This window comes from Phoenix dactylifera, chromosome 9 (assembly GCF_051530095.1).
Source record: "Phoenix dactylifera cultivar Ajwa chromosome 9, Ajwa_hap1_PhDact_Kaust_v1.1, whole genome shotgun sequence".
Classification (NCBI taxonomy): Eukaryota; Viridiplantae; Streptophyta; class Magnoliopsida; order Arecales; family Arecaceae; genus Phoenix; species Phoenix dactylifera.
This window is the reverse complement of record NC_143198.1, coordinates 17,869,952-17,897,356: the sequence shown is the minus strand read 5'-3', so window position 1 is coordinate 17,897,356 and position 27,405 is coordinate 17,869,952. Positions and strand designations below refer to the sequence as shown.

General features: G+C 39.4%; 1 pseudogene; it reads right to left on the bottom strand.

The window, feature by feature from the left end:
- Positions 1-17,274: 17,274 nt before the first annotated feature.
- On the bottom strand, positions 17,275-17,372 carry LOC120104732 (small nucleolar RNA R71; annotated as a pseudogene).
- Between the last annotated feature and the right edge of the window lie 10,033 nt (positions 17,373-27,405).

The window sequence follows — 27,405 nt, the reverse complement described above, 5'->3', positions numbered from 1 at the left end:
ATCGTAGATCTTGTATTACGTTTTATAAGATGAACCAGTGTTTTTCATACAATTTGAATTGTATACATGATTTGTGAAGAAAGTAAGTAACCTGTCCTAATCCTGTTATGGATCATGTCATGTTATTAATGTTTTCCTAAGCATTTATTTTAAGTATATATGTTTCATGCATGATATGTTACAATGCATAAGTAACTTGCATGATCCCAGAAGCTATGGCTATGTATATGACATGATGATACTGATATTTTAATCATGCATGTAAGTTTGTAAAGCCTTAGCTAGCCCAGAGGCACTATAATGGGCTCAAAGATGCTACTGTGAGTAACTGAGCTGCCCCGCCAGTGGCTGAATAGTAACTGAGCCGCCCCGCCAGTGGCTGAATTGGAATTGGGCCTGCCCCGCCAGTGGCTGAATAGTAACTGAGCTTGCCCCGCCAGTGGCTGAATAGTAACTGAGCCTGCCCGCCAGTGGCTGAATAGTAACTGAGCTTGCCCCGCCAGTGGCTGAATAGTAACTGAGCCTGCCCGCCAGTGGCTGAATAGTAACTGAGCTGGCCCCGCCAGTGGTCGAGTCTGACTTCGCAGTAGCATCCAAGAGAAAAAGGACCACGGTATGCCGGTGGCACGATTTTTCCTACATGTGCATATTACATGATTTCTTGACATTGTAGGATACTGTTTTATTTACTCAGCATGGATATTTTATTGATTTAGTAGTATTTAAGAGCATGACCACGGTATGCCGGGGGCACGGTTTCATATGCATATTTATGAAAATGATATTTGAAGCATGGTCATGAGGCTCGTTTCAGAGATTGGGTATATGAGGCGGGTGCTTCCAAATCCTGCAGATGTGTTTTTGGGGAGAACCAAAATCGGTGAGGGGTGAAGGACGCTTGCGTGAAGCCCCGGAACCGGCCAACATCTGGCAGGGGAGCCCCGTGTTTCCTCCTCATGTGGGCCCGATAGTCACGTGCCCTGCGCAGGCGGGCCGTGACATTTATGAACGTGCCTGACCAAAGCATACATTGTTTTACAACGGGTTTTGAATATATCGTTATGAAATGTTGTATTTTGCTATAACCGATATCTCCTTTAAATTGCATACATATTATGCCATGAAGATGATTAGATAAATATGCATGTCAGCTTCTCAAACCCTGCATAAACATGGTTACCGTTATGTTCGATCCGGTAAGATTATGTATGATTACTTACTGAGCCGTGTAGCTCATATCCGTTCATTTACTTTTTCTTTCAGATCCTCACCACTGATAGCTGCCAGAGACACGTTAATTTGGTATCAGGGCTTCTGGGGTAAAGCAAGTATACTTTTGTGTACATAAACTATGTAGAAGCTCTGTATTTGGGTACTAACCAGCATGTTGTACTAAGAATGCTTTCATATGAAAAGATTCGGTTGGTTTGACTACCCTATTACTCAGGTATGAGGCTGCGTGCTATTGCGGGTAGTAGTCGGCAATAGCACGGCCGTGTCACGGATCCGGATCCGGGGCGTGACAAGTACCACCCCGTTATACAATCTACTTCTATTGGGAAGATCGTGGGGCAACTACATCAATGGATACCACTATTTTCCCTCTAGTTATCATGCGTGCTAACTTCATATGTCGGGGGCTAACATTATGTTAGCCCCCGACATATGAAGCTGGTCATATTCTAGTGGTAACAGATGGGTGGTAGCATTAGTACCACCCCGTTATACAATCTACTTCTATTGGGAAGATCGTGGGGCAACTACATCAATGGATACCACTATTTTCCCTCTAGTTATCATGCGTGCTAACTTCATATGTCGGGGGCTAACATTATGTTAGTATTATATGCAAATAGTTTTATTTCACTTGGAAATTAGTTAGTCAATCAATTGAGCACTCTCATGCAGTTTATGGATGAAAAGGGTTCTCATACTTAGCAAATATCCATAAAGGATGACAATGGAGATTCTTGAACTTGGTCCAAATGCGAAGTTATAAAGTACGCGGTTTTAGTAATTGAATAAAATACACAATAGTGTTTGGTCATCAAAAAAAGATTCATTCATTATTATATTATTTTTGGCTAGAAGGGGGATACATCGTTTCAATATTATGGCCAATGTTTACAAGGTCAGGGAGCTAATAGGTTCCTAGCTATATGCTTGACTTGCTCTCATTCACAATGCAGTTGCTCAGTCATTTCATCAGCCTTGCCCTTTCTAGAAAGAAACCTTGAGAGCTGAAAAATGTAGTCGCAGAGCTAGGAATGTGCTTCATCTAGAGTCTTGAACTTCTTCTCATTATTCCTCGCTTGCTTAGCTCGAGTTGCCTCTAGGGCCTTTAACTTATCATCAGCTTTCATCAGTCATGTTTCCAGAGATGTAAGCAAGTGCTTGGTCAACCAAATCTTATCTTGGAGGTTGTCTTAGGTGTTCATAGTTGGTTTGAGCTCATCTTCGAGAATGACTACTTCAAACTCAAGCTCCACTTTTTGTGAGGTCTCTCACTCAACTTTCTCATAAGGCTATGTTGCCCAAGGTGACAAGCCAAGAGGGGGGGGTGAATTGGTTTCTTCTAAATTTTGGTGCTTTAAACGTTTTCTTAATTAAGTGCGGTGGATGCTTTCTTAAGCTATTTGAGTGAGTTAAACTAACGCAAGAGTAGAAGATGATGCAAGAGTAAATGAAAACACAAGCACAACACAAACACAACAATATATAGTGGTTCGGTGCTCTCCTTAGCACCTACGTCCACTCCCCAAGCGTCCCCTTGGGAATTCACTATAATCTCGCGGATTACAGTTGGATTGTTTTTCGGGCTCACAATCCAAAAACCTTTGTTGGTTTTACGGGCTCACCAACGAACCTATACACTTTGGTTTTCTGGGTTCACCAAAAATCTTTGTTGGTTTTGCGGGCTCACCAACTAACCTTTACACTTTGGTTTTCCGGGTTCACCAAAAACCTTTGTTGGTTTTGCGGGCTCACCAACGAACCTTTACACTTTGGTTTTCCGGGTTCACCAAAAACCTTTGTTGGTTTTGCGGGCTCACCAACGAACCTTTACAAAGTGTTTAATAAACAAAAGGAAAGATTCAAACTCCTAAATGAGCATATGAAACAATATAAGCTACAAGGAAGAGTTAGAAAGTATTTATCGCTTTGAAGTCGCTTTGCTCTTCTTTGTCAAGGATGCTTCACTCTTTAAGGGGGATGGAGCTCTTGATGCCTCTTTGAATCTGCTCAATCCCTTTCTTTGATTCTTGAATGAAGCTCTTGATGAAGAAGATTATGGCACTTTTGTATTCTTGGGTACTCTTTGATATTCCACTCAAAAGTTGTTCTCTCTGATGAATAGTGCCCCTTTAAATAGCTTCCCACCTTCTTAGGACAAGTCCCAATGGTTAGATTTGAAAAACTAGCCGTTACTCACCTTGGGAAGGACAAAAAGTACAGTTGCAGAACTAGCCGTTACTGTTCAGCCCGTGTTTGGGTCGGCTCAACCTGTCTTTGGGTCGACCCAACTTTGCCTTGGGTCGACTCAAACATTCCTTGGGTCGACCCTCTCAGAAACCACAGAAACTTCAATTTCAGCCTTCCTTCCCATGGGTCGACCCAACCATTCTTTGGGTCGACTCAAAGTCCACTTGGGTCGACTCAACTTCTTCTTGGGTCGACCCTCTCAGTAATTCCAGAGAACCATTTTCTGTCTGTCTTTCTGTCTTGCCTTTGGGTCGACTCTCTCAGGGTTTGGGTCGACTCAAGCTTGGGTCGACTCAACCACTGTTTGGGTCGACCCTCTCAGTAAATCCAGAGAGCATTCTTCAGTTGTGTTTTTGAGGTTCTTCAAGGTTGGGTCGACTCATGCTTACCTTGGGTCGACCCAACTCACTGTTCATTTGTGCCATTTTTGCAGGAGTGTGCCAAATGATTTCTTGATGTTCCGGGGTCGACCCAATCAACCTTTGGGTCGACTCAATCCACACTTTGCTGCATTCTCAAGGTTAGATTCATTCAAATGAACAAGGTCATGTATCTATTTTCAATTAACCAAATATACTGAGAGTAATGAACTTATAAATGAAGTATCAACTTAACTTATAGCATACTCTAGATAATTGCTTGTTAATCATCAAAATAACACTATCATCCTCAATCTCCCCCTTTTTGATGATTACAAAATAAAGAGTATAAGTCTATTGATACTTGTCTTTAAAATCAGTTTATAAAAGGGATTAAATTGCTGAATTTCAGCTTTTCATATATACTTGTGAAATCTCCCCCTATATCATTCAAATGTTGCCAATTTGACTTTTTGAATTGCTCCCTCTTTCATTTATAATTCATTAGCAATGAAACTTCAAAAATTTGAGATAAACTCTGAGTTTCAGGTTATGTATCGGGGTGCGAGAGGTGCGTGCCAAATTCTGAATTTATATGTGCCAAATTCTGAACTTTGATGGAAATTTTTGATTTAGTCAATTTCATTGTTACAAATTGCTCCCCCTTAGATGTATAAGCTTTCTTATATGATTTTCAATTTGTTTGCCCATTTATTTCTCTTTTCTTTACATAACTTTTATCTTTATTTCTCCCCTTTTTGTTATATATCTTTACTTCTCCCAAAATTAATACTCTTTCTTTACTTAAATTGAATACTCTTTCTTTTCTTAATACTCTTTCTTTTCTTAAATACTCTTTCTTTTCTTAAATACTCTTTCTTTTCTTCTCCCCCTTTTTGTTATCATCAAAAATATATATATGGGAAAAGATGCAATAAATAATAAACTTCAAACTTCATTGATCAAAATAGGAACATTTTCATACATTCATGTCAAAAACAAAGATAGATACAATGTTCCTTAATCAAGATGTAAAGATACATAAGATAAAAACAAGATACATAGGAGAAAAGCAAGATACATGTGAGAACTAGATATCTAGCCTAGGCTCTAAACATAGACGCTAAGATCAGCCTAGGGGGAATCTAATGGCTGGGATCTAGTCCTCATCCTCCTAGCATACGTGGCGAGGGGAGGTCGAGCCTGGTGAGACTGTGTCTGGCGTGGAGCACGACGAGCGGGATGACTCTGTGCCGATATCTCTGACTCAGCAGCCTGTGGCACAGATGGTCCATGTGTCTCTCTCTCTCTCCGGAGTGCTCCTATCTGCTGCCTCAGATCACTGATCTCAGCAGACATGACATCCAACCGGGCGTCCAATCGGCTCGTGAGCCCGTCAGTAATAGTCCTCGCCTGAGCTGTCATGAGCTCTGTCATCCTGCTCCAGAAGTCATCCGTATCTGTCGGAGGAGCGGATGACGATGGTCCAGCCTCTGAGGGTGCAGTAGGATGATCCATAGGCTCCTCATCCTCATCCTCTGGTGCCTCTCCCTCTGGTGCCTCACCCTGAATGCCTGCACCGGTGTGAATCCACTGCCCGTTCACTTTCGCATATCCCATGCGTATGAGTGTCCGTGCAGTGTACGTGTCCGTGTGATGCAGACTCTTGGATGCCTCCTCCTCAAGAGGTAAACCATGCTGACGGAAGATCAATGTAAGTATCATACCATAAGGTAGTGATACCCTGTTGCTGCACATCACCTTCCTCATCTGCCTTAATATCATAGCCGGAAGATTTAGAGGAGTCCCCCGAATCATACACTCCATAACTGCTAGATCTCGCTCTGAGATGAGATCAAATCTCCCGGTCTTCGGAAATAAAATCCTATTTATCATATTGAGCAATAACCTCATCTCAGCGGAAAGAGAACTAGCTATTACCTTCTGAGAAAAATCGAAATTCTCGTTTTCCATGATCAATTGTAGAGCTCTCATTTTGTCTTCTGGCCTCTCCGGAGTGGCTCCTATGCAGGGTAGGTGTAGTAACTCACTCAAGCTCTCCTCGGATATACGGATCTGAACCCCTCGAACTTCCGACACAAGCCCTCCCATACCAGTCTTGAGGAAGGCATAGAACTCTTGTACCAACCCGGGGTAGATGACCACATCTAGGGAGCAAAGATACTCCCAACCTTGTCTTTGGATCCATTCCCAAATCCGAAACCCTTCTTGATTGAAAAACTCCGAATGGATCCTTCTCCCGGTAGTAACCGGCCTCCCCGCAAATCTTGCAAGGATCACTGAGGGGGAAGGAGGAGGAGGGACCTCCGCACATGCCTCACGTCTTGGAGACACGGGAGAAGGCTCGGTAGGGTGCCTTTCCTCTTGTTGGACCCGGGTCACTCTTCCGGATCTCTTGGCTACGGCTCGTTTGGGTCCCATTTCTCCAAGATCCTTAGGAAATCTACTGTTTGGAGGAGTTTAGTGGAGATTGGAGAGTGGGGGCTAGTCTTTTCGGAAGAAGACAAAGGGCAAATAGTGCCCTAGATGTGCTCTCGGGCCCCCTTTTAACAGTGGGGTCCCGACGTTGGGTCGACTCAAGATTTTTCTTGGGTCGACTCAATGTTGGGTCGACCCATGTTCTGGGTTGGGTCGACCCAAGTGCAGAAATTTTCTTTTCTCTTCCTTTTTGCTTCTAAAAAGTTTTCCTTGCTTCCAATCCTTATAAACTCTTTATGGAACAATGATACATGAGTAAGAAATCTATAGATAACAAATTTGACTCATGTTTCATGGGATTTTTGAAATTAGAGGAATGTATCATGAGACTACTATCTCCCTTTTATATTTCTTTAATAAAAAGGATCACATATGCCTAATTCCCTCCTGAGCATACAGAATCTATCTTCACTCAATGGTTTGGTAAATATGTCGGCCAATTGTTTTTTCGTGCATATATGCTCAATACATACATTTCCATTTTGCACATGATCCCTAATAAAATGGTACCTTATTTCTATGTGTTTGACTTTAGAGTGCTGAACTGGATTTTTAGTGAGATTGATAGCACTAGTATTATCACACTTAATAGGAATATTATCTAGTTTGACTCCATAGTCCTCTAGTTATTGCTTGAGCCATAATACTTGAGCACAACAACTACCAGCAGCTATGTATTCAGCTTCAGCTGTGGACAGTGCCACTGAGTTCTGCTTCTTACTAAACCATGATACTAAGTTATTTCCTAAGAATTGACATGTGCCACTTGTGCTCTTCCTATCTAACTTGCATCCAGCAAAGTCAGCATCTGAATATGCAAGCAAATCTAGACAGGAGTCTCTCGAGTACCATAATCCAATGGTGGTAGTTCCTCTTAAGTATCTAAGGATTCTCTTAACAGCACTTAAATGTGACTCCTTAGGATCCGATTGGTATCTAGCACATATCCCTACACTAAATACAATGTCGGGTCTACTAGCAGTAAGATAGAGCAAGGATCCAATTAGTCCTCTATAGAGCTTAATATCAACACTTTTCCCTTTTTCATCTTTGTCTAGCTTACTAGTAGGATTCATTGGAGTGCCAATTCCCTTATGATTTTCATTCCCAAACTTCTTCAGTATTTCCTTTGTATACTTAGTTTGATGAATGAAAATGCCTTCTTTGGTTTGTTTGATTTGTAATCCTAGAAAGAAGCTTAGTTCTCCCATCAAACTCATCTCAAATTCTCCATGCATTAAATCAGCGAATTCTTTGCATAGAGTATCATTAGTGGCACCAAAGATTATGTCATCTACATATATTTGCACCACTAATAGATTTTTGTCCTTTCTTTTGATGAATAAAGTTTTATCTACATTTCCTCTACAAAAATCATTTTCAAGCAGAAATTTACTTAGTCGATCATACCAAGCCCTAGGTGCTTGCTTTAATCCATATAATGCCTTATGTAGTTTAAACACATGATTTGGCAATTCATGATTTTCAAATCCTGGAGGTTGTTCTACATATACTTCCTCCTCAATAATACTATTTAAGAATGCACTCTTCACATCCATTTGATATAATTTAAAATCCATGAAACATGCAAATGCCAGAAGCAATCTAATAGCCTCTAATCTAGCTACAGGAGCAAATGTCTCATCAAAATCTATTCCTTCTTCTTGATTGTATCCCTTAGCTACAAGTCTAGCCTTATTCCTTATAACTAATCCATTTTCATCTAATTTATTTCTAAATACCCATTTTGTTCCAATTACTGAATTATGCTTTGGTCTTTCAGTTAATGTCCATACATTACTTCTTTTAAATTGATTTAATTCCTCTTGCATGGCATTTATCCAGTTAGTATCTTTTTCAGCCTCTTCATAAGTTTTAGGTTCTAATTGTGAAACGAAAGCAAGATAATCATTTAAATTTCTAAGAGATGATCGAGTTCTTACCCCTTGAGATGGATCACCAATGATTAAATCTTTAGGATGTCCATGTGCATACCTCCATTCTTTTGGCACGTCTTGGGGTTGTGGTGGCACGCAATCATCTCCCTTATCTTGATTTGGCACGTCATCAATTTTCAACTTTTCAAAGTCGATAATTCCTGTATCATCATCAATAGTATTTTCTTTCCTAGCAGACTCACTATCAGACTCATCAAATATAATATTGACTGACTCTTCTACTACTAAGGTTCTTTTGTTGAATACTCTATATGCCTTGCTAGATGTGGAGTATCCTAAGAAGATACCTTCATCTGACTTGGCATCAAATTTACTTAAGTCCTCCTTGCCATTATTTAAGATAAAACATCTACATCCAAACACTTTAAAATATTTTGCAGTTGGTTTCTTATTCTTCCAAAGTTCATAAGAAGTTTTCTTAGTTATAGGTCGTATTAAAACTCGATTTAGAATATGACAAGAGGTGTTTATAGCTTCAGCCCAAAAGTACTTTGGAAGATTTGACTCGCACAACATTGTGCGTGCCATTTCTGCCAATGTCCTATTTTTTCTTTCAACAACCCCATTTTGTTGAGGCGTTCTAGGTGCTGAAAATTGATGTGATATTCCATTTTTAGTGCAAAATTCCTCGAAATGTTGATTTTCAAATTCAGTACCATGATCACTTCGAATGGCTACTAAGGTGAGTTTCTTTTCATTTATGATTTTATTATATAGTTTCAAAAATTCTGAAAATGCTTCATTCTTATGTGCCAAAAATGAAACCCATGTATACCTTGAAAAATCATCAACAATAACTAGTCCATATTTCTTTCCTCCTAGACTTGTAGTTCTAGTAGGTCCAAATAAATCCATGTGTATGAGTTCAAATGGTCTAGTTGTTGATACTACGTTTTTCGATTTGAAAGATGACTTAGTTTGTTTTCCCAATGAACATGGTCCACATATTTTGTCCTTTTCAAAAATCAATTTTGGCACATCCTTTATTAATTCCTTCTTAACTAGTTTTGATATTAATTCCATACTAGCATGTCCTAATCTTCGATGCCAAAGCCAACTAGTTTCAATTTTCTTTTCTTCATTAGTAATTAAGCATAAACCATTTTTCTTGCCTAACTCATGAAGATCTACTAACTAAATATTTCTTTGCCTTTGTCCTACAAGTACAATGCTATTATCTTTAGGATTTGTGATTATGCATACAGATGCTTCAAATGTAACTTTAAATCCTTTATCACAAAATTGACTTATGCTAAGAAGGTTATGTTTCAAACCCTTAACTAATAAAACATTTTCTATAAAAATAGATGGAGCAATGAAAATTTTACCCTTTCCAATGATATACCCTTTACCATTGTCTCCATAGGTCACTACTCCACCTTTCTTTGGTTCCAAGGTGACAAATTGATCTTCGTCACCGGTCATGTGTCTTGAACAGCCACTATCTAGATACCATCGTTTTTCTATTTTATCAGCTGCAAGACACACCTGCAATCAAGATCAAGAAGAACCTTTAGGTACCCAAGCTAAGTTGGGTCCTTTAGGGTTAGTACTCCATGTTCCTTTTGGAACCCAAACTTTCTTGAATTTTATCTTTTGATTATTACTTGATCTGTTTTGACTAGACTTTCTAAAATTACATTCATATGCTCTATGTCCTATCTTATTACAACAATAACAAGTAATATTTTCCCTTTTAGCTTTTACAAAAATATTCGTTAAGAGTTTTTGTTTCCTATTTGTTCTATACCCTAAACCGGCCTTATCATATACAGCTTTTTGGCTATCAAGAATCAAGTTTAATTTGGTAGAACTAAGAGTAAATCTATCTACCAAAGATTTATATTTTTCAGCATCTTCTTTTAGCTTGACATTTTCAGCAATTAGATTTTTGGTTTCATTTTCAAGTTTCCTACTTAATGTTTCATAGTTATGAGACAGTTTTATCTTATCTTTAATGAGAGATTGATTTTCTTCTTTTAGAGCTTTATTTTTATTAATTACTTTCTTATGTTCTTCCATGAGTTCTAAGAATGCATCATGCAATTCATCAACAGTAAAATCACAGTCAAGTTCAGAATCTACCTCATCGTCATTGGCCATATGACATATTTGGGCCGTGTCTTGATGATCTTCGTCCTCCGAACTTGATTCCTCACTTTCACTCCAATCGGCCATAAAATTCTTCTTTTTCAACTTTCTTGCCATCCACTTCAAATCTGGGCAATCTATCTTATAATGCCCGGATTTGTTACACTCATAGCAAATGGGAGTCTCCTTTTCTTTTTCCTTATCCTTAACCTTTTCTTTGCTTGAGTTACCTTTAAGAAAGGGTTTCTTTTTATGGAACTTATTCTTACCTCTCATGAATCTTCTGAATTTTCTCCCAAGCACTGCCATCCCTTCTTCATCAATATCTTCATCATCATCTGAATCTTCCGATTCAGTTTGTTGTCTAGGGGTGGTAGTCTTTAGGGCAATGGGTTTTCTTCTCTTGACCTCATCTTCTGAATTTTGCCTCATTGTCAACTCATGGGTTATGAGAGATCCTAGGAGCTCCTCTAACCGCAGTGTGTTGAGGTCCTTTGCCTCTTGAATAGCGGTTATCTTGGCCTCCCAATTCCTTGGTAGAGACCTGAGAATTTTACGCACCAAATCAGAGTTAGAATAAGACTTTCCTAAACTTTTAAGCCCATTTATAATATCAGTAAAACGAGTAAACATATCAGTTATGGACTCAGTAGATTCTATTTTAAACAGTTCATACTTGTGTACTAATATGTTTATCTTGGACTTCTTAACTTGATTGGTCCCTTCATGTGTGACCTCAAGTCTATCCCAAATTTCTTTGGCGGTGGTGCAAGTGGATATTCTATTAAATTCATTTACATCTAAAGAGCAGTAAAGTGTATTTACAGCTTTTGCATTTAACTGTGCTAATCTTCTATCACTTTCATTCCAATCCATTTCTGGTTTGGGTATGATAGTGCCATCTATGTTAAGTGTGGGTGTGTGAGGTCCTCTAGTGATGATTTGCCACAGTTCATAGTCCGAAGCTTGAATGAATATCCTCATTCTAGCTTTCCAATATGTGTAGTTTGTGCCATTAAATAGAGGTGGTCTATTTGTGGATTGCCCCTCACTCATTGCACATCCCACTTGGGTTGTCATGATCTTTAACTCTTGATTGTTAGATCAATGAGCACTATTAGAGCACCTCGCTCTAATACCACTTGTTGCCCAAGGTGACAAGCCAAGAGGGGGGGTGAATTGGTTTCTTCTAAATTTTGGTGCTTTAAACGTTTTCTTAATTAAGTGCGGTGGATGCTTTCTTAAGCTATTTGAGTGAGTTAAACTAACGCAAGAGTAGAAGATGATGCAAGAGTAAATGAAAACACAAGCACAACACAAACACAACAATATATAGTGGTTCGGTGCTCTCCTTAGCACCTACGTCCACTCCCCAAGCGTCCCCTTGGGAATTCACTATAATCTCGCGGATTACAGTTGGATTGTTTTTCGGGCTCACAATCCAAAAACCTTTGTTGGTTTTACGGGCTCACCAACGAACCTATACACTTTGGTTTTCCGGGTTCACCAAAAACCTTTGTTGGTTTTGCGGGCTCACCAACGAACCTTTACACTTTGATTTTCCGGGTTCACCAAAAACCTTTGTTGGTTTTGCGGGCTCACCAACGAACCTTTACAAAGTGTTTAATAAACAAAAGGAAAGATTCAAACTCCTAAATGAGCATATGAAACAATATAAGCTACAAGGAAGAGTTAGAAAGTATTTATCGCTTTGAAGTCGCTTTGCTCTTCTTTGTCAAGGATGCTTCACTCTTTAAGGGGGATGGAGCTCTTGATGCCTCTTTGAATCTGCTCAATCCCTTTCTTTGATTCTTGAATGAAGCTCTTGATGAAGAAGATTAGGGCACTTTTGTATTCTTGGGTACTCTTTGATATTCCACTCAAAAGTTGTTCTCTCTGATGAATAGTGCCCCTTTAAATAGCTTCCCACCTTCTTAGGACAAGTCCCAATGGTTAGATTTGAAAAACTAGCCGTTACTCACCTTGGGAAGGACAAAAAGTACAGTTGCAGAACTAGCCGTTACTGTTCAGCCCGTGTTTGGGTCGGCTCAACCTGTCCTTGGGTCGACCCAACTTTGCCTTGGGTCGACTCAAACATTCCTTGGGTCGACCCTCTCAGAAACCACAGAAACTTCAATTTCAGCCTTCCTTCCCATGGGTCGACCCAACCATTCTTTGGGTCGACTCAAAGTCCACTTGGGTCGACTCAACTTCTTCTTGGGTCGACCCTCTCAGTAATTCCAGAGAACCATTTTCTGTCTGTCTTTCTGTCTTGCCTTTGGGTCGACTCTCTCAGGGTTTGGGTCGACTCAAGCTTGGGTCGACTCAACCACTGTTTGGGTCGACCCTCTCAGCAAATCCAAAGAGCATTCTTCAGTTGTGTTTTTGAGGTTCTTCAAGGTTGGGTCGACTCATGCTTACCTTGGGTCGACCCAACTCACTGTTCATTTGTGCCATTTTTGCAGGAGTGTGCCAAATGATTTCTTGATGTGCCGGGGTCGACCCAATCAACCTTTGGGTCGACTCAATCCACACTTTGCTGCATTCTCAAGGTTAGATTCATTCAAATGAACAAGGTCATGTATCTATTTTCAATTAACCAAATATACTGAGAGTAATGAACTTATAAATGAAGTATCAACTTAACTTATAGCATACTCTAGATAATTGCTTGTTAATCATCAAAATAACACTATCATCCTCAGGCTATTAATCAATAATTTGAGGCAAAGCAAGAAAGTTAACCCCTTAGGTTGGTCAAGTTTGCTCCATGACCAACTAGGAGATCAGAGGTGTATAGTTGGGTGTCGATGGTGCTCTAGATCCTAGTCATCCTTCGAGAGTTGGCTAGGTCATTGAGACCGAGGTCAATGACACTATGAATTATCCTCCTAGTCTTTAGAAATTTGGCTAGAGGATTAGATGATACAAGAATGTTGATCGAGGATGGCATGAGTAATGTGCCAGCAAGCTAAGTACAATCAATGACAACTACTACTTGTTTGCAGAGAAGATGACCTGTTGCCTAGAGGTACAGCCCAAGAGGGGGGGTGAATTGGGTCTTTTAAAAATTAATAGCGTGAAGTGAATGAGTTACAGTTGTCCTCTAGTAACTTGTAGATTCAGCAGTGAAAATAAGGTTGCATAATTAAAGCGGTGAATAAGATGAGGAAAGCAGTCAGAAATATGCGGTGGAAGAAGAGAGATAAACCACACACACAAACACCAGAATTTATAGTGGTTCGATGCACTCCCAGCACCTATATCCACTCCCCAAGCCTAGCTTGAGATTTCACTGTAATCCAGCAGATTACAGCCTAATTGTTTTTCGGGCTCATAATCAAAAACCCAGTTGGTTTTTCCAGGCAACCAACCGAAAACCTATCACCGTTTGTTTTCCGGGCTCACAAATAACCTAGTTGGTTTTCAGATAAACCAACCAAAAATTTTACACCGTTTGTTTTTTCAGACTCACAAACAATCCAGTTGGTTTTCAGACAAAGCAACCAAAAACTTTTTTCTTTGCTGAATACTCCCAATTCAGCAACTTCCAATCAAGGCTTGGAAGAGCCTTTACAAGTTTCAAATGAATAAAACTATTACAGCAACAGTTAATCCAAATAAATGAATGTTGTAACCAGAAAACTTAAAGCTTCAGAATATATAGAATGTTTCAATAAATATGAAAGCTGAAGCCGATGAAGAGGTTGGATGTGGAAGAGTGTCCTGATGAGAGCACAAAAGTGCGATCTATACATCACTTAAATTAGTATTATTGCTAACAAATAATGATAAAATTGCTGTATTAATATTATATTTTTGTGGGGTGCAGGTGATCGGAAATCAAAGCTAAAATGCACATTGGGTTCAAAAAGATGCATCACTATAGGTGACCAGCCAACCGCATGGGTCGACCCCAGTTGCACACTAGGAGGAGGTCAAGTTCAGCTGTCCACTTCATCGCAGCTTCAGTCTTCTATGAGCCCAAGCATCTGAGCCGCGTGCAGCCCATCCACCCACGTGGAAGAATCGCGAAGCATCTTCCGCGTCTGCTTCTCCAGAGCAGCCCAACGTGTGACCCCTCATCCAGTGTCCGTGCAACCTCCCAGCACCCAAATTTCATCCTTCGATCCAGCCATCCATCATCCCGGCATCTCCCAAGCTTCCACGTTCACAGCACGTCCCAGCTCCATCCGACTTCATCGCAGCGTCCACGTCCGAGTTCCTCATGAGCGCACGCCTCGTCCGCACCTCATCCCAGCAAAGATCCATCTTCCCATCCCGTGATTTCAGCATCAGCGATTATCTCCCGTCCGCGTCCATCCTTTTCTTCCGGATTAAGCAAGCAATCAGCCTTCCGTCTTCCTCGCAGTCCACACATCCTTCCGTGAAGCCTTCCCGCATCCAACTTCTCCCAGATCTCCCAGCCAACCGTGGTGATTCACCCGTATCCACAGCATTCCCAGCCGTCTGCGAGGATCTTCAGCCGAGCCTGCCACGCCACGTCAGCCCCAAGGATCCGTGATCAGCTCCCATCCCGCGTTTGGCCTTCTCGCATCCGGGATACTCGGAATCTTCCCTTATCCTGTGGGATCAGGGACCAATCGCAGCATATAAGAGGTTCTCTCGGTTGGCAAAGGGGAGGGCAGTTCATTCAAAAAAAAAACAGGGCCTCCCCTGTTTCCGAAAAGAAAAAGAAAGAAAGGAAAAGGGGAAAATGAAAGGGGGACTAATTTTTAAAATGGGTGGCTGATTTCTTAGGAGGGAGATGGAGGAACCTTTGATGTATTACTCTTTGAAGTAAACTCTAAACTTTTGCCTTGAATGAATTATATTTACTGATATGTTTTTGATCCATGCATAGTTATTTCGTAGATAGTTCTTAAATGGATTATGATTATTGATATATGGATTGCTTTAGTATTTGATTCGTCGTAGACGTAGAAAGCACGACGAATGCTTAGAAATTGAGTTCATATGTTCATGAAACATATACCATGATTAGATCTATCCTACATTAAATCTTAAATCAAGAACCATAGAGTTTATTCCTTGGATGCAATATCATCAAGGGGGATTCCAGATCCCTACCATTTTTATTTCATTGAATTGTGTTTATTATTCTCTGCATTTTAATTTCTAAAAATCAAAATATAATTTTAATCCACAAATTTATTGAATTAATTAATCTAAAATTATATTAAATAATCTCATATACATTTCGTTCCCTGAGGATTCGACCTCGGACTTCCGAGAATTTACTACTTGTGCGATTCTCCTGCACTTGGGAGAACAATTTTATTTTTGCATCAAGTTTTTGGCGCCGTTGCCAGGGAACGGCTGATTTATTATTATAATTTTAGATTTAATTAGTACTTTAGTAGTTAGTCTTTTTCTTTCGGAAAAAAAAAAAATTCTTTACTGCTGTTTTTTTATTCCCTGCACAGTCTGCATCAAACTCTGATATCAAAGTAATTCACCGTCTGATTGAACTCAAATTTGGTCGTCAGCTGCAGGACCTGTGTTTCTTTCATCTGAACGGTCTGATTGACATTCTGAAGCGTTTAAGACTATCAGATTAATACGAAAACTTGCTGCTGTCTGTTTTGAATTTTCTGCATTTAATTATTTTAGATCAGAATTTTATTGTTATCATATCTCATTAACCCTGGTTGCTAATTGAAAATTTAAGAAAAAAAAATAAATAATTTGCTTGATCACCTATTCAGTGAAATTTAATGTCATGTCATAAAATATAAAAAAAATCTCTTTATTGTTGCATATAGTATAAGGCATCAGCATAAACTATTCTAAGAGCTGAACCCATTTAAAAAAATAAGGTCGAGATTTCATCACTCGTCCTTAGCCCAAAAATCACCCCATTGCATAAATATCCTAAGCTTAATTAAAATCAACTAGACGTTGGCCCCTAAGGACATTCGAGCTCAATAGGACGAAGACTACCGAAAGTTGCACCAATTTCGCTCTGTGGCTTAGTTGATGTCTAGGCAAGCTTTGTCCCTATAAGGGAGACAGTTCATCTGTTCGAGGCAAGTGGGTTTTAAGTGGGACCTTTGCGAACGCATCGTGACCCCTCCACTTACCTGGGAGCTTACCTGGTCAACTCGGTTCATTAGACCGGATTGGAGGCTTAGGTGCCCTCTTCAAACCAGTTAGGAGCTGTCTAGAAATTTAAGAAAAACATTAGAAATTGAGGTGTAATGTTTAGTTACATGTGTGATTGTGAATAGGTTTTTGTTTTAGGGTGTAGTTTTAGGGTATCTTTAGTTGGTACTTACATTTATATTTATTTTTTAAAAAAATAAAATAAAAAAAAATTAATTAAATTTTGTATGCTAGGTTGGAATAGGGACGACACCGGTCGATTAAGTCGTACAACTTTAGATCATCCCTTAGGATACATCCTTGAAATTCCTTCGCATTATCTCACACCTTGTGAGATGGCAAATTTTTCGGATGATGTAGGAAGTCACCATGGTGATGAAGGTAGACCCCCAGTTATGACACTTCGACAATACTTACATCCCACTAGGACTAGTCAACCTTCATGCATGATTATTCCTGAAAATGTAGGACACTTTGAAATCAAACCAGGAGTAATTCAATTGCTGCCAAAGTATCATGGAATGGAATCCGAGAACCCTTATCTTCACCTTAAGGATTTTGAGAAAATTAGCATCACATTTAGAGTGCCAAATGTATCGGAAGATGTCCTTAAATTAACCTTGTTTCCTTTTTCCTTAAAGGATAAAGCCAAAACATGGCTGAACTCCTTGAGACCTAGATCGCTAGGAACATGGCATGACATGCAAAGAGAATTCTTGAAAAAATTTTTTCCCGCACAAAGGACTAACTTTTTGAAAAGGCACATTAGTAATTTCCAACAAAAAGACCATGAAACATTTTATGAATGCTGGGAGAGATTTAAAGATTTGCTTCTCTCTTGTCCTCATCATGGGTTTGAAACATGGAGAACCATTAGTTTCTTTTACGAAGGGTTGTCTCCACAGTTGAAACAATTTATAGAGACTATGTGCAATGGTCTATTTTTGGAAAAGCAACCCGATGAGGCATGGGACTATTTAGACTCTCTCGCAGAGACTGCACAATTATGGGATACAGGGGATAGAGTGAATAAACCTTTGCCTAAGCCTACTAGCATTCCACACGGGGGCCTTTACAACCTTAATACTCAGGATGATATTCAAGCTAAAATGGCAGCTCTTACTAGGAAGGTAGAGGAAATTGAACTTAGAAGGATTGAACCCGTCAAGACCGTAGAACATAACAGCGAGTGTTGTAGGATTTGCGAGATGCCTGGCCATCTCATCACTGATTGCCCCACAATACCCGCATTCAAGGAAGTCTTGCACGATCAGGCCAATGTTATGAATACCTATCAAAAATCTTTCAATAATTCTTTTTCGGGTACTTACAACCCTGGATGGAAGAACCATCCAAATTTCAGGTGGAGGAATGACCAATCTCAACAAGTATATAACCCAACTCCTCCACCTCCGCAACCTCATTATGCACACGCACCCCCTCAAAAATCCAGTCTCGAAGAAACTTTGCAATCTTTCATGCAAGGTCAAGCTAAAATCAATGATGAATTAAGAAATCAACTGACAACGCTGACCACTATTTTAAGTGCTCAAGAGAAAGGTAAGCTACCAGCTCAACCACAACCTAATCCTCAAGTCTATGGCGGTAGTAATGCATCATCTTCAACTTCGCATAAAGAGCAAGCAAAGAGTATAATAACTTTGCGAAGTGGAAAGATTATTGACCGACCAGTCCCAGAACAAACACAAGTCATACCTGATTCTGACCCTCCCAAGACAAAAGAAAAGAATAATGAAGAAACTGAAGCACCAACATCTACTGAAAAAATTGAATGTCCTTTTCCTGCACCATTTCTACAAAGATTAAAGCCCTTGCAAAAGCTTGAACCAAACTCTGAAATTATTGAGCTTTTTAAGCAAGTAAAAATCAATGTACCTCTTCTTGATGCAATAAAACAAGTGCCTTCCTATGCAAAATTTTTAAAAGATTTGTGCACTGTCAAGCATCGTTTAAATGTCAAGAAGAAGGCATTTCTGGCTGAAAATGTGAGTGCAATTTTACAGCATAACATTCTTCCTAAATATAAGGATCCAGGTTGCCCAACTATCTCGTGCATCATTGGCAATTTTAGGATTGAGCGAGCATTACTAGATTTAGGAGCGAGTGTGAACTTGTTGCCATATACGGTATATGAGCAACTCGGTTTGGGTGAGTTGAAGCCAACAACTGTGACTTTACAATTAGCTGACAGGTCAGTGAAGGTTCCTAGAGGAATTATCGAAGATGTGTTGGTCCAAGTAGACAAGTTCTATTTTCCTGTTGACTTTATCGTACTGGACACACATCCGGCTTCCAATTCACCATCTCAGATTCCGGTCATCTTAGGACGCCCATTTCTTGCAACTTCTAATGCATTGATCAATTGTAGGAATGGTGTCATGAAGCTTTCTTTTGGCAATATGACTTTGGAACTGAACGTCTTTAGTATAGGCAAACAACCCAATGATTATGAAGAAAGTAAAGAAGTTGAATGGGTTGAAACCATTGCGGAAGAATATTTGTTAAAAGAAACATTTACTGAATCGGCCGACAATAGTTTGATAGATTGGTGTTATGAAGGTACTGCTGATGATACGGTTCCACCAGTTTTAGATAACTCGAATGTCATGATGGTCAATGGGTGGAGACCGAGAATAGAGGAATTTGAACATTTGCCATCTCGAGAAGCAAAGATAGTACCATCCCATGAACAAGCACCTAAGCTCGAGTTGAAACCTTTACCGAAAGAACTCAAGTATGCCTTTCTTGGATCCGAGGACACTTTTCCTATAATTATCTCATCTGATCTTGATCATGCCCAAGAAAGAAAATTACTTGGTGTTCTAAAGAATCATAAAGGAGCTTTAGGGTGGTCTATTGCAGACTTGAAGGGGATTAGCCCTTTAATTTGCACGCACCGGATATATTTGGAGGACAATGCCAAAACCGCAAGGCAAATGCAACGCAGGTTGAATCCTACGATGAGAGATGTGGTTAAAGCAGAAGTCCTCAAGTTGCTTGACGTGGGTATTATTTACCCAATTTCCGATAGCAAGTGGGTGAGTCCTACTCAAGTCGTGCCCAAGAAAGCAGGTCTGACGGTAGTCAGAAATGATCAGGGTGAACTAGTTCCAACTCGTGTTCCGACGAGTTGGCGCATGTGTGTTGACTACCGCAAATTGAATTTGGTCACTAGGAAAGATCACTTTCCCCTACCCTTCCTAGACCAAGTTTTGGAAAGAGTTGCAGGACACAAATTTTATTGTTTTCTCGATGGCTATTTCGGGTACTACCAAATCGAGATTTCACCAGAAGATCAAAAGAAGACTACCTTCACTTGTCCTTTTGGCACATTCGCTTTCCGTCGGATGTCATTCGGATTGTGTAATGCACCTGCGACATTCCAAAGGTGTATGCTCAGCATTTTTGAAGAAATGAACGAAAAATTTTTAGAAGTGTTTATGGATGATTTCTCTATTTTTGGCGATTCTTTTGATGATTGTTTATTACATTTACAAGCAGTCTTAGCTCGATGCATGGAAAAGAATCTGATACTAAATTGGAAGAAATGCCACTTCATGGTGCAAAAGGGAATTGTCCTAGGACATATTGTTTCATCGAAGGGCATGGAAGTTGATAGAGCTAAGATTGATTTAATCGCCAAGCTACCTGCACCCAAGACAGTTAGAGATGTTAGATCATTTTTGGGTCATGCAGGATTTTATAGGAGGTTCATCAAGGACTTTAGTGTCATAGCCCGACCATTATGTAACCTCCTATCCCTTGATACACCGTTCAGTTGGACCGAAACCTGCCAAGAGGCATTCGAAAAATTGAAGGCTATGCTTAGCACTGCACCCATCGTGCGACCACCTGATTGGTCATTACCTTTTGAGATCATGTGCGATGCTAGTGACTATGCGATAGGAGCTGTCCTAGGACAACGCAAGGATAATAAGCCATATGTCATCTACTATGCAAGCAAAACCTTAAATGATGCTCAAATGAATTACACCACCACCGAGAAGGAATTGCTTGCAGTAGTGTTTGCATTAGACAAATTTCGCTCTTATATCCTTGGTGCTCCTATTGTTATCTTTACAGATCATGCGGCGCTAAAATATTTATTGGATAAGAAAGATGCCAAACCACGCTTAATACGATGGATACTTCTACTTCAGGAATTTGACATCACTATCAAAGATAAAAAGGGAGTAGAGAATGTGGTTGCTGACCATTTATCACGGCTAGTTGTTCATGATTTGGTGCCACAGTTGCCCATCAAGGACTCGTTCCCTGAAGAGCAATTGTTTGCACTTTCTACTATGCCATGGTATGCTGATATTGCAAACTTTCTTGTCACTAACCGGATGCCGGAGCATTGGGGATCGAATGATAAGAATAATTTCTTGCGTGAAGTAAGGAATTATTATTATGATGCTCCTTATTTGTTCAAGTATTGCAATGATCAAATCTTTAGAAGATGCATTCCGGAACATGAGATACAAAGTGTACTCTCTTTTTGTCATGCCAGTGCTTGTGGAGGACACTTTGCATCTAAGAAAACGGCAGCTAAAGTGTTGCAATGTGGTTTTTATTGGCCTATACTATTTAAAGATGCCCACGAGTTCTGTAGGACATGTGACCCATGTCAACGTGTTGGAAGTCTAACTCGTAGGCAAATGATGCCTCTTCAGCCCATTACTGCTATTGAAATTTTTGACATGTGGGGCATCGATTTCATGGGCCCATTCCCACCGTCTTTTGGATATGAGTATATTTTAGTTGGTGTTGAGTATGTGTCAAAATGGGTAGAAGCTGTTGCCTGTAGAACTAATGATCACAAACCTGTTTTGAAATTTCTAAAAGAAAATCTTTTTTCACGATTTGGGATGCCCAAGGTTATAATTAGTGATGGGGGAAAACATTTCTGTAATAAGCCTTTTGAGATCCTATTACGAAAGTACGGTATCACTCATAGAATTGCAACTCCTTATCACCCGCAGACTAGTGGCCAAGTAGAGCTAGCCAATCGGGAGATTAAACGAATTTTAGAGAAAACGGTGAATCCATCACGCAAAGACTGGTCTTTAAAACTTTCTGACGCATTGTGGGCTTACCGTACTGCTTATAAAACTATTCTTGGTATGTCCCCGTATCGGCTAGTCTATGAAAAAGCATGTCATCTACCTGTTGAATTAGAGCATAAATCATATTGGGCCATTAGAAAATTGAACTTTGAATTGTCAGATGCTGGTTTAATTCGAAAATTACAATTAAGTGAGTTGAATGAAATTCGTCGGGATGCGTATGACAATGCTAGACTTTGTAAAGAACGAATGAAAATTAGGCATGATAAATCAATTCTAAGAAAATCTTTTGAACCTGCACAAAAAGTTCTTTTGTATGACTCTCGCTTACATCTGTTTCCTGGAAAGTTACGATCAAAATGGACAGATCCTTTCATTGTAAAAACTGTTTTTCCACACGGGGCAGTTGAAATTGAGAATCCACAGAATGGTCAAATTTTTAAGGTAAATGGACACAGATTAAAACCTTTGCTTGAGAATTTTGCAGATGAAGAGGACTCCTTTCCCTTGGAGGAGCCTTCTTATGACTGAGCATGACGGCCAAGGTATGTGTATATTAGTTAGAATTATTTTTTTTCTTTTATTTTTTTTCTTATTTTGTAGGTCTTCTTTTCTGGAAATCAACAGCTCAAGGTATTCTTCTTCTCTCTAATATTCTTTTCTCTATTGTTTCTCACATATAGCTTTCTTGCATCTTTTACATTGAGGACAATGCAATATTTAAGTTGGGGGGAGGGAAATATTTTGCAAAAAAAAAAAAAAAGTTTTTGCATTTGATTTATTCTATTACTTTCTTTTCTGAGCAAATGCACATGTATTTTCATATTGAGTGTGTACAACTATTAAGGCAAGGAACACATGCATACTATGATTGATCAGAGACCTATTATTAGATCCCCACACGTCTACTTAATGACAATAGGAAAGCTTCAGGAGTTCATATTTGTTAACTACATTTTTGTTAGCCTTATCCGTAAAAGAAGTACGAGTATCCTTGTTCATACCATAAGGTTCATGATTTGGTTTTCACATAAAGATAGAGGTTGAATATCCCAGTTAGATTACTTAGCTGCCTTATGATCCGACCTTGGTTGACCTATAGTCACGATGCAGTCACATATATAATAAAAAAATATATATATGGTTCAGTCTATCTTCTCTTTTCTTGCACAACAAAAAAAAATAAAAAAAAATAAAAAACAAAAAAATCCTCATGATGACAAGTCTGTCCTCGTGGCGTAGTCTGATTCGAGTAATTAAGCCCGAGGGGTGTTTCACCTAATGTCTTGATCCAACTGGATCGGGGGTCATTGGCTGAAAGCTCGCTACACGGATCTTACTAGAGCCTAATGGGGTTGGACTATTGTAATCGTCATATGTGTTTTAAAAATAAAAATAACAATAAGCATGAATAAGGTTGGTTGGACTGAACCTAGTGACATGTGGTAATGGCTGGTTTGACTCCATTGTATTGGACCTCTGTGTACCCGGGTTGTTTAGTTGGGATTGATAGCTCTTTCTTTACTTGCAAACCATTCTTGACAAATTTAGACAACATGTGATATTCTGAAAATTTGATGGATCAGGTACTAACAAACTGTAGAAAACACTTGTGAACTTGAGTAGTGCACCTAAAACTCAGGCGGTGCCCTGTTGTGGTGGAGGTATTAGTACTCTGAGAAAGTCATGCAATTTGATGCACACTACACTTTTATATTTCCTTGCTTTGACAGTTGCCATGCTTGAAAATATATATCAATTAATTACATGTGTATTTTAGGATTTATTTCATTTTTTTATTAGAATCTCATGTCATATAATTCATGATGTTTGTGGGTAACATCCCTGAAAACCCTCACGAGACAACACTCGTCCACTAGGGTAACCTAGGGGTTTAACGGCTTGTTGCACGTGCTAAGTGCAATCGTGATTCCTACGAAAGTGAGTACATATCTTAGTTTTATATCTTTAGCTTCAATAAAAAGTCATAGGTTAAACCATACCTTTTGCACTCTCATTCTATTATCTGCTCATTAATTGCTAGAGACTAACAATAAGCTAGTTGGGGGGTGTGATGAGAGCACAAAAGTGCGATCTATACATCACTTAAATTAGTATTATTGCTAACAAATAATGATAAAATTGCTGTATTAATATTATATTTTTGTGGGGTGCAGGTGATCGGAAATCAAAGCTAAAATGCACATTGGGTTCAAAAAGATGCATCACTATAGGTGACCAGCCAACCGCATGGGTCGACCCCAGTTGCACACTAGGAGGAGGTCAAGTTCAGCTGTCCACTTCATCGCAGCTTCAGTCTTCTATGAGCCCAAGCATCTGAGCCGCGTGCAGCCCATCCACCCACATGGAAGAATCGCGAAGCATCTTCCGCATCTGCTTCTCCAGAGCAGCCCAACGTGTGACCCCTCATCCAGTGTCCGTGCAACCTCCCAGCACCCAAATTTCATCCTTCGATCCAGCCATCCATCATCCCGGCATCTCCCAAGCTTCCACGTTCACAGCACGTCCCAGCTCCATCCGACTTCATCGCAGCGTCCACGTCCGAGTTCCTCACGAGCGCACGCCTCGTCCGCACCTCATCCCAGCAAAGATCCATCTTCCCATCCCGTGATTTCAGCATCAGCGATCATCTCCCGTCCGCGTCCATCCTTTTCTTTCGGATTAAGCAAGCAATCAGCCTTCTGTCTTCCTCGCAGTCCACACATCCTTCCGTGAAGCCTTCCCGCATCCAACTTCTCCCAGATCTCCCAGCCAACCGTGGTGATTCACCCGTATCCACAGCATTCCCAGCCGTCTACGAGGATCTTCAGCCGAGCCTGCCACGCCACGTCAGCCCCAAGGATCCGTGATCAGCTCCCATCCCGCGTTTGGCCTTCTCGCATCCGGGATACTCGGAATCTTCCCTTATCCTGTGGGATCAGGGACCAATCGCAGCATATAAGAGGGTTCTCTTGGTTGGCAAAGGGGAGGGCAGTTCATTCAAAAAAAAAACAGGGCCTCCCCTGTTTCCGAAAAGAAAAAGAAAGAAAGGAAAAGGGGAAAATGAAAGGGGGACTAATTTTTAAAATGGGTGGCTGATTTCTTAGGAGGGAGATGGAGGAACCTTTGATGTATTGCTCTTTGAAGTAAACTCTAAACTTTTGCCTTGAATGAATTATATTTACTGATATGTTTTTGATCCATGCATAGTTATTTCGTAGATAGTTCTTAAATAGATTATGATTATTGATATATGGATTGCTTTAGTATTTGATTCGTCGTAGACGTAGAAAGCACGACGAACGCTTAGAAATTGAGTTCATATGTTCATGAAACATATACCATGATTAGATCTATCCTACATTAAATCTTAAATCAAGAACCATAGAGTTTATTCCTTGGATGCAATATCATCAAGGGGGATTCCAGATCCCTACCATTTTTATTTCATTGAATTGTGTTTATTATTCTCTGCATTTTAATTTCTAAAAATCAAAATATAATTTTAATCCACAAATTTATTGAATTAATTAATCTAAAATTATATTAAACAATCTCATATACATTTCGTTCCCTGAGGATTCGACCTCGAACTCCCGAGAATTTACTACTTGTGCGATTCTCCTGCACTTGGGAGAACAATTTTATTTTTGCATCATGTCCCAATGCTCGAACGCCAGCTCTTCTTGATGTGATGAGAAGCTTCGACTAATTTCCTCACAGGAGAAAGTTTCAGATGAATGCCGGTGAGGATGGTGAACTGTTTAGCTTTTTCTTCTTCCTTCTTTTATGGAAACTTTTCTTTTTTTGACAAAATATTTCTTTTTTTTCTTGTTTTTTTCCTTCTAAGGTTCCCTTGAATTTATAGACGAGTTCTTCAACGGAATTTGAATTACTTTCCTTCCGTTCTGATGGAAATTTTTTTTATTACAAAAGAAGACAAAAGTTGTTGTAAGCTTTCCGTTGTGGTCCCAGCAATACAGGGGTCGGCTCATGTAACTCAGGGGTCGGCTCATGTTTATCCTGGGTCGGCACTTGAAGATGTTGAGATGGCTCTTGCTGTGATAACTTCAAAGGGTCGACTCTTTAACTTTAAGGGTCGACTCATCTTCTTCAGGAGTCGCCTCTTTAAACATAAGGGTCGACTCATCTTATTTAGCAGTCGCCTCTCTAAACACAAAGGTCGACTCATCCAATAATTTTTCTGTATGACGCTGAGACTGAACTAGGGTCGACTCTTCAAACGTAAAGGTCGACTCTTCAATTTCGGGGGTTGACTCATTTGGAACAAGGGTCGACTCTTCAAACTTTGTCTCAGACGGTAAAAGCTCTCTGTTTAATTTGAACTACATAAGGGTCGACTCATTGACTATGCCACTTTAAGAAAACATACTAGAGTCAACTCAAACTTGTCCTTTTTGCTAGGGGTCGACTCAAGTTTTTCAAACAGAAAACTTTAGACTTCATCTTTGATCTCCATGGATTAGATTAGGATCATTTTTCTTTTAGAACAGATCCAATGAAATGTTTGTGAAGAACTTATGATTTTGCAGTGCTTCATTTCTTATGATTTTTCTTAACTTATAAAACTTCACAATTAAGCCAACATCATTAGTCCACAACATTATCTCAAGTATTTTGTAATCATCAAAATTCATCCTTTAGGATTAACAATCTTTCCCTTTTTGATGATGACAAAACCATTGAGTCTAAAAAAAAATTGCAATAAATTTCAAAGCAATTATAAGAATTTCGTAATGAAGTTCCGAGCAAATATGACATTCGAAGATCTATGCATAATTTCAACAAGTTGAGAAGAAAATCTTCCCCTATCAGTTACAAACATTTAAATTATGCAATTATGCTGAGTTCTTTTTCTTCTTTTTTTCTTAAAGATTTTTTTTTGGTAGTGCAGTACCATTATCATACATACATTACCTTTTAAATCTCCCCCTATATATTACCATTAGTGTAGAGATTGGAATTCTTTTCTCATTTCTCCCCTTTTTGTCATCAATAAAAGGAGGGAAAAGAAATATAATTTTAATTTTCCTCTTTTTTGAGCTTAATCATTAAGGATTAACTATCAGTTGTGTTAAGAAGAGAGGGTATCAGACTCAATATATTTTTAATGTATCAGAGCAACAAATATATTTTAAGAAAGATAAGTATTCATTGCAATTAATAAATGAAGTACACTTGATAAATCTAAAAGGTACAATTGGCTTCAATTGGTATCAGTCAGCATACAAGTGTGCCAAAAAGATATGAAACATAGCTCAGTACAAAGTTATGTTTTGAAATTATGGGGTTCATTCTAAGTTCAGTCTAGGTTCAGTCTAGGTTTAAGATTTTGAAGATGAAGGTCCAGACTGATCTTCCTTTTGCTCTTCCATCAGCTTCTCAATCTTGCTGTTTAGTGCAGAGATAGAGCTAGTAAGCTGAGTGTATTGTTCTTTCAGTTCTTGTATAGAACCTTGAACAAAATTTTTCTGAGTCCTCAGTTGCTCTTCAATTGCAGCAATTGTTCTTTGCTGATTAGCTGCTAGTTGCCTTAATCCTTACAGTTTAGCTTTTACTTCTTGGGTCAAGTTAGTGAGATTATGGACTTTGCTAAAATAGACTCCAGAATTAATCAGTGCTATAATGATGTTGTCACCAATAGCTTTTAACTGCCACTTTTCAAGTCGTAGTGGAGGATCTGATGGTCTTTGAATTGGTGGAGGTTGACTGACTGGAGCCTCTTTTGGATGTGCTTGAGTAGGGATTCTTTTGCCTTTTAAGTGGTGTTAGAGTGTC